This window comes from Crocuta crocuta, unplaced genomic scaffold, assembly GCF_008692635.1.
Source record: "Crocuta crocuta isolate KB4526 unplaced genomic scaffold, BGI_CrCroc_1.0 scaffold336, whole genome shotgun sequence".
NCBI lineage: Eukaryota > Metazoa > Chordata > Mammalia > Carnivora > Hyaenidae > Crocuta > Crocuta crocuta.
The window spans coordinates 187,168-193,589 of NW_027527943.1; the positions used below are offsets into that span (position 1 = coordinate 187,168).

At 48.0% G+C, this 6,422-nt stretch overlaps 2 non-coding genes across 2 annotated transcripts; both read left to right on the forward strand.

Moving 5' to 3' along the window:
- The first annotated feature begins 944 nt into the window (after window positions 1-944).
- On the forward strand, window positions 945-1,017 carry TRNAF-GAA (transfer RNA phenylalanine (anticodon GAA)). Its single transcript has one exon. It is a non-coding gene; the product is annotated as a tRNA-Phe (tRNA).
- A 2,746-nt stretch (window positions 1,018-3,763) lies between these two features.
- TRNAA-UGC (transfer RNA alanine (anticodon UGC)) lies at window positions 3,764-3,835 on the forward strand. The gene has a single exon. It is a non-coding gene; the product is annotated as a tRNA-Ala (tRNA).
- Window positions 3,836-6,422: the final 2,587 nt, after the last annotated feature.

A 6,422-nucleotide genomic window follows, 5' to 3' on the forward strand; every position in this document is an offset into this window, starting at 1 on the left:
TATTGACCAGGCCTCACAATATTCCATATCAGGCCCATATTCTGAATACAGATACCTCATAAGGAAAAGCATACTCCTGCCTTTACAAAAGAGATTTTAGATGAAAGCTCTATGGGCGATTGTCAAAAGGCTCTTCTTATGGGCCTTGCAGATGCGAGACTTAGGGGGTTAAGAACACAAGAATTACAACTGAGCCTGGCCCTGAGACCAAGGGCCTATTTTGGGGTTAAGAGCAAAACGTAGTTACCACGTATATCTTTGCTAATTGGTGAAACATAACAGTCCCTTCCTCAAGGCCTACTTTCTACTTACACTGGCAGCTGGGATGAGGATAGATAACAGTAGCTAAAACATAACCCAGGGGCAAAAGACTGACCCATTCAGGGCCCCCATGTTAGTCTCCACAAACAAACCAATTCAGAAACATTCATCCTCTTGAGAGCCAGACAAAATACTCCTAACTTATCCATATACAATTTGACCTATATGTTATCCCATTTTTTACTAAGAACACTCTGTTATTTCCTTGGTCAGAATAATTCTACTATTGATATCACGAAAGGCCTCCCATTGTAAGAAATTCCTTTCTATGACTTCATCTTGTTGCTGAACCTTTAAATAAAGATACAAAAACCAACAGGACAGAGATGCCTGCCTGGTGATCGGAAAGAATCTCCGGAGCTCTCTCTCTCTCTCTCTCTCTCTCTCTCTCTCGCGCGCGCGCGCGCGCGCGCGCGGACACCGTCCATCCTTCAGGGACCCCTGGACCTGCTGGAGCCGGCTCAGCCTCTGACAGTCTCCAATCTCCAGGGCTTCCGCGGAGACCCCACCTCCGGGGGAGCGGATGCCACCGAGTAAAGTGGGAGAGGACACGGAGAAGGTCCCTGGTCCCGCGGTGGAAGCTTAACAATGTGGAAGAATGACTAAAAAAGTCCTTGCCAGAGGCCGAAATAGCTCAGCTGGGAGAGCGTTAGACTGAAGATCTAAAGGTCCCTGGTTCGATCCCGGGTTTCGGCAGCTCAGTTTTGCTCCGGTGTAACTATAACCCCTGTATACGGCGGGGGCCCAACCCCAAAAAGTGAATGTGGAACTACAACTTTCGCTTCTTTTTGCAAATCCCATCATGGAGTGTGAGTTCACGTTTGTCACACTCTCTTGGCTCCTATTCACCGAGGTCTCTGATGAAACATTAACTGACAAGGTGAAGATTTCATTTAGTTTTACAGCCTAAGAAATTCCAGTATGTTACATGCCATTACCCTTACGACTCATTTCTGTCTTGATGGGTGTGTGTGTGTGTGTGAGAGAGAGAGAGAGAGAGAGATGTTTTAGTCACAACAATTGCAGGGACCTGCAGAAAAGGAGTGTATGTAGGAGAATGTGGTGTGCGGGGATGCAAGGACAGTTCTGCAACCAGAAAGTCTAGAGTATCCATTATTATGTGGATATAAGTGCGTATAAAGAACTTATACAACCCAACACTGGAAAACCAAATAATCCAATTAGAAAAATGAGTAGAAGACATGAACAGACATTTCTTCAAAGAAGACATACAGATGGCCGACACATAAATATTACACATCAATATTACTGATCGTCAGGGAAATGCAAATCAAAACCACAATGAGATATCACCTCACAGCTGTCAGAGTGGCAAAAATCAAAGACATACACATAACAGATGTTGGCAAGGATGTACAGAAAAAAGGATCCCCGTGGCACTGCTGGTGGGAATGCAAACTGGTGCAGCCACTCTAGAAAATAGTATGGAGGCTACCCAAAAAATAAAAAATAAAACTACCCTGTGACCCAGGAATTGCACTACTGGGTATTTACTTAAAGAATATGAAAACACTAATTTGAAGAGATACGTGCACTCCTTTGTTTATAGCAGCATAATATACACTAGCCAAATAGGGAAGCAGCCCAAGTGTCCATGGGTAGATGAATAGATAAAGAAGATATATAATCTTGCCATTTGCAACAACATGGATGGATCTAGAAGGTATAATGTTAGGCGAAGTCAGTCAGAGAAAGACAAATACCATATGATTTCACTCACGTCTGGCACATAAGAAAACAAAACAAATGAACAAAGTGTGAGGGAGAGACAAACCAAGAAACAGACTCTTAACTGTAGTGAAGAAATTGATGGTTACTAGAAGAGAGGTGGGTGGAGGGATGAGGTAAAGGAGATTAAGACATTTACCTTGATGAACACGGACTAAAGCACAGAATGGCTGCATCACTATGTTGTACCCCTGAAACTAATTTAACACTGCATATTAACCATACTGAAATTGAAACAAAAGAAAGTCAAGAAAATAAAAATTTCATGAGCCAATTGAAAAAAACTAGTGTGGGGGCGCCTGGGTGGCTTAGTCGGTTAAGCGTCCGACTTTCGCTTAGGTCATGATCTCGCGGTTCGTGGGTTCGAGCCTCGCGTCGGGCTCTGTGCTGACTGCCAGCTCAGAGCCTGGAGCCTGTTTCAGTCTGTGACTCCCTCTCTCGCTGACCCTCCCCTGCTCACGCTGTCTCTCTCTCTCTCCTAGAAATAAATAAAACATTAAAAAAAAAAAACCAGACATTGAAAAAAACTAGTGTGCCAGACAAATCATATTCCTCCAATTTCAGAATGGACTCACTGTCATTTTATCAATATTGGCAAAAGCTCATAAATGGGGAAACCAGAATGAGGAGAGTTAACCACTAACTCTAACTAAATCCGGTACCAGAAAATGAGTTTTCTCAGAGTCTTCTCATGTAGTTCAAAGAACACAGTCTTAACCATGATAAATCCCAGGCTTCAAGAAATGTCCAGGAGTGAACTTTTTTTTAATGACTATCAAAATTGAGCAAACTTTTTGGTCTTTATCTGGCTTCTCATTCTTGGGTCTCCCAATGATTTGCAAGCCAAAGGCCTGAAGCCCAGGCAATAGCCTGAGCTGGCTGTGTGGCATCCTTGCAAGAGAGCTGCACGTATCTTGAGTTTAATATAAGCAAAGCTAGCTCATCTTCCTCAGGTTCCAATCCTACTCCCCCCACCAAAAGTATTTTTATAACCTCTTTTCTGTATTTCTTCTGTTTGGTAATGGCATGACATATCCTATAAATAAATAGATTTTTTCCTAACCCTTAGATCTCGTGGCCCTTTATCCTCGGTCTCACTCTCGCAATTCAACATTTCCCACCATCCCCAAAGCTGTTGCGTTCATGCCTAATGAATGCCTTTTGAAAAAGATTTGGAACAATTGTCAGGGTCTCCTAAGCTTAAAGAGAAACGACCGTTTAAGTGAAATGCTGAATGCTTCGCTCTCGGGTTTCCTTCTAGGGTCGTGAAACCCTTTCCCTATGAAATCTGATACTTAATATTCCAATGGAGCAAACAAAATTATGAACCATTTTAGACAAGAAAAAGCTGACTTTCAGTAGCCTTGTGTCTCAGGGTAAGAGAAATCTGCAGGAAAGCGAAAGAGCTGAAAACTGGGGCTTGACTAATTCCTAGGCAGGAAAGGGAGAGGGAAATGGTAAGCACGTGTTAAAGCCGCACGGGACACTTCGTGGTTATTATCTGACACGTTTCCAATGTCTTCCCTTCCTTTCAAGTTCTACATTCAGTGTCTTTCCTTCGTTCCCGAAGGTCTGCTGCCCAAAGCAGCGGCGGGAGCCTCATAACACCGAACCACCAGGAAGCGCAGAAATCCGGGGCCTCAGAAAACAAAACTTATTTTCAGATAAGCCTTAGCAAACGGCCCTTCTAGAGGGGGGTGTAGCTCAGTGGTAGAGCGCATGCTTTGCATGTATGAGGCCCCGGGTTCGATCCCCGGCACCTCCAGGCTGCAGCTTTTTTTTTTTTTTTCCCCTTTCTAACCTAACACCATTCAAAGCCATTCTTCAAGAAATTCCGATCTAGCAGTCCTAACTTTTTGTTCAATTCCTGCACATACGGAAAGAAAAGACATAACCTATATGGATTGTCTTGAATTCTCCATCCCTTGCTGAGAGCCTCCACACGACCCAAGGCGACTGGGACAGAAGACACAGGGAGGCCGGCGGTGGGCGCGGCTGGGGGGTCACAGCATTCCTTGAACCCAGTTACAGCGTGCACATGACCTAGCGTTCACCGTGGTTCCCACTGTGTACTATTATTAGAGAGGCGAGTACAACAACGAAGAAGAAACAGCATCGTCCTACCTACATTTTCTTTGCTTCTTTTTGTTTTCTGGGCCAAACGCAGAATGAGGGCAGCATTACCCCCCTGGCTGCTCTATCAGGACCCCCAGCACCTGCGGACCCTGAGTCCTTGGGGGTGAGCGAGCCGCCAGATGCTGAATGATGGGGGCGAGATGTGGGGGGGGAAGACGGCAGGGACTTCATTAGGGGCCTTCCAAACACGAAATAAATACATGTGGATCAACGCATTCTCAATCGATATTCCATAATATCGGTTTCCCTATATGTCTTCACTCACCCCATTTTCACCGTTGTTTAACACCTTTAAATAAAACATTGCCTGGAAACCTCAGTTAACATAAAATGAAGACCCCCACAAGAGGAAGTAGGAGAAGTTTTTCTGTCACAAACGGAAAGAAACGCAAAGCAAAGGTGATGAGAAGACAGGTGTGTTGGATGCTTCCGCAGGTAAAGGGTGGCACTTCCTCTGTCCTTTCACCCCTGCTCTGCATGACCAGGGAAGTCCCAGGAGTTTCTGACCCACTGGTGGCATCTGCATTATTAGTACGCGCGTCGCCGTAACAGATTACCGCAGGCTGGAACAACAGATTTTTATTTTCTCACGGCTCTGGAGGCCAGAAGTCCAAGATCAAGGTGCTGCAGGGTTGGCTTCCTGTGAACCCTTTCTACCAGGCTACCCGTTCCTTCTCCCTGTTTGCAGACCCCTCACGTGGCTTTTCCTTGGTGCGCACACACCTCATGATCTTATAAGGAGACACCCTTATGATTTCATTTAACCTGTATTACCTCCCTAAGGCCCATCTTCAGATCCAGTCACACTGGGTGGTTAGGGCATCCACATACGGGTTTGGAGCTGGAGGCACGCAATTCAGTGCAGAACAGCACCCTGTAATGAATTCCGATGCTTGATGGCTCCAAAACTGCTGCTCTCTGTGGACTTATTTCCTCCTGGATCATTTGTCTTTGGGAGGAAAGTAAATTTGATTCCAGTCAGTAACTCTAACCCTCCACCAGGCTGGGAGGTCTTTACTTCCAGATTCCCTTCTCCAGTGAAAATATCCACGGCGGTCACTCTGGAGGGGCTGCCTGGAGTCTGCCTGGCGGTGCATCTGGGGCCAATTACTTGTTCCAGGATGCATTTTTTGAGGGGGGTAACGTGCTCATTCCGTGTATTTTCTCCAATCTGCTTGTTTTCTCTAGGTATTTAAGCAAATATTGTGTGGGGGTGTTAGAAAGGACACGGGGGGGGGCGCCTGGGTGGCTTAGTCGGTTAAGCGTCCGACTTTCGCTCAGGTCATGATCTCGTGGTTCATGGGTTCGAGCCCCGCGTCGGGCTCTGTGCTGACTGCCAGCTCGGAGCCTGGAGCCTGTTTCAGTCTGTGACTCCCTCTCTCTCTGACCCTCCCCTGCTCACGCTGTCTCTCTCTCTCCTAGAAATAAATAAATAAAACATGAAAAAAAAAAAGGACACTGGAGAGGGGATGTGGAATTAGGGCGCGGTGAGCAGACTCCCACATTCACGGCAGCTGCACGGCAATCCTTTAGGGGAGTTTCCAGGCGCCGCCACCCCGCCCCGGAGTTCTCTGTGGATGAACTCCAACGGGCGCCAGGAGACTCGCTCTGCCAAAATGCCGGGAATCCCATCAAACTGTCTGGGTGTCTCAGAAAGCCAAACTTGGGGGACTCCAAGCCCTACAGCAAAGACCGGGACCGTCGTCTCCATCCAGCGGTGGCGACCCTGGCCCCGGCTGCGTCTCCCGCCCTACTACACGGCCCGTTCTCTTGCCTGGGGTCAAACTGCTGAAAGCTATACTAGGAGTGAACTGTAGTTAAAATATCTCGTCCGGTTACGTCTGCAGACTTGGTGGCTCACAGGCCCCTCCCCTCTCCTCGGAAAACCCTGCTTCTCCCGCAGCCCTGCTGCCTCTCGTCTACACCCTGGTCCCCTACACTCTTCACTCTTACCAGGGTCTCTACCGCGCGGTGGCCGTGGCCTTCCCGCCCGCGCTCCCGGGAACCGGAAGCGGGCAGCGCCGGAGCCCCCGCAGAGGCTGCTCTGCGGCCGCGTGGCCGCCCGCCGTTCTGGACGCCGTTCTGGGCCCAACTACCAGTTACCGCCTTCCGGCCTTGTCGCGGCTCCACCGCAACACTCAACTCCCGACGAGACGCTCGTCCCCACCGACCGCCGCGCCCCCTCTCCGCTGCGACCCCGCGACCACCCGGGAAAC